The following is a 1,647-nucleotide window of genomic DNA, read 5'->3' as shown; positions in this document are numbered from 1 at the left end:
CGGGCGGGCGGCGCGGTCGCCGGGCGCTCCGGGCGCGCTGGCTTGGGCTGCGGAGAGAGCGGCGTTGACGTGAGCGCGGCGCCCGCGTCCCCACGTGCCACCCTGGTGCCCCCCGGTCGGTGCCGCTGCTTGGCGGGGCAGCCTGGGCTCCGGCATGCGCTCTGTGGGGCTCCAGCACCCTGTGGGTCCCATATCAGGGCACCCCGCACCCCCAGGCTCCAGCACCCTGTGCACCCCATAGCAGGGCATCCTGCACCCCATACCAGAGCACCCTGCACCCAAAGCCCCAGCACCCTGTGCACCCCTCCCAGGGCTGCCAATGCACCCCATACGAGGGCACCCTGCACCCCATGCTCCAGCATCCTGTGCACCCCATGCCAGAGCACCCTGCACTCTGTAGCAGGGCACCCTGTGAACCCCATACTCCAACATCCTGCACCCCCCTGCTCCTGCACCCCACACCAGGGCACCCTGTGCACCCCATGCTCCAACACCCTGTGCATGGGGGCTTGGGCACATCCCATATCAGGGCACCCCGCACCCCCAGGCTCCAGCACCCCGTGTACCCCATACCAGAGCACGCTATGCACCCCATGCTCCAGCACCCAACACACCTGGGCTCCAGCACCCCGCACCCCCGTTTGCAGCACCCTTCACACCCCCCGTGCACCATGCACCGCAATCACCCAACGCGCCGCACAGCCGGGCCCCAGCACCCTGTGCACGGGTGCGCAGGCACCCTGCACCCCCAGGCTCCAGCACCCGGCTCACCCCACACCAGAGCACCCTGCACATTTAGGTTACAGCCCATAGGGGACCCTCCGGCACCCAGGGGGCTCCACTTTGTCCCTCATGACTCAGACAGGGCCATGGGCACCCCATGCTCGGTGGGTGAACCCCGTTGGGCACCCGTATTTCAGGCACAACAGGGTGCTGGGTGATCTGGCATGGAAAGCGCCTGGCACTAAGCGTGCGCACCCCAGTGCCCGGGGTGCCATGAGGGGGTGCCAAGTGGGGGTGCCAAGTGGGGGTGCCACACAGGGGTGCCACGCGGGGGTGCCACGCGAGGACGCGGCTCGCGGTACTCACTGGCGAGGGCTGCGTCTCCCAGCCCCACGGGTCCAAAGGCTGTCCCGGTGTGGCCGCAGCAGCCGCCTCTCCAAAGCGGGGACGCCCGCGGGCACCCTCCGGCCGGGAAAACGCGCCCCGCAAGCGAGCTGGCGCGGGCGAGGGAACCGGAGAGCGCGGAGCAGCCACCGCGGCGGCCACCGGCCACCGGCCACCGCTCCGCTGGCACCGCCGGCTCCCTCCTCGGCGGGGAGCTGGGGGGGGACCCCCAAGTGTCCCGCGGGCGCCTCCTGCGCAGCCCTGCTGCCCTCCCCAGCGGCCCCGGGGCCGTCCATCCGTCCGTCCGTCCATCCGTCCGATTGTCCTGCTGCGGGGCGGGAGGGTGCGGGGGGCGGCAGTCCGGAAAGCAGAGCCACGCTGATCTCTGACGGAGCGAGTGGGAGTTTGAAGGGGAAAAACAGGGCTGTTCTCTCTCTTCCGTTTCTCTTCTTTTATTTATTTTTTTTCCTTGTGTTTCATTGATTTTTGAACTTTTTTTTTGAACTTTTCTCCTTTTTTATTTCTTTTTTTCCTCTTTTT

Source organism: Nothoprocta perdicaria, unplaced genomic scaffold (assembly GCF_003342845.1).
Source record: "Nothoprocta perdicaria isolate Ctin4 unplaced genomic scaffold, notPer1 scaffold_33, whole genome shotgun sequence".
Lineage (NCBI taxonomy): Eukaryota > Metazoa > Chordata > Aves > Tinamiformes > Tinamidae > Nothoprocta > Nothoprocta perdicaria.
The sequence above is the reverse complement of the archived record's forward strand: the minus strand, read 5'-3'. Positions refer to the sequence as shown.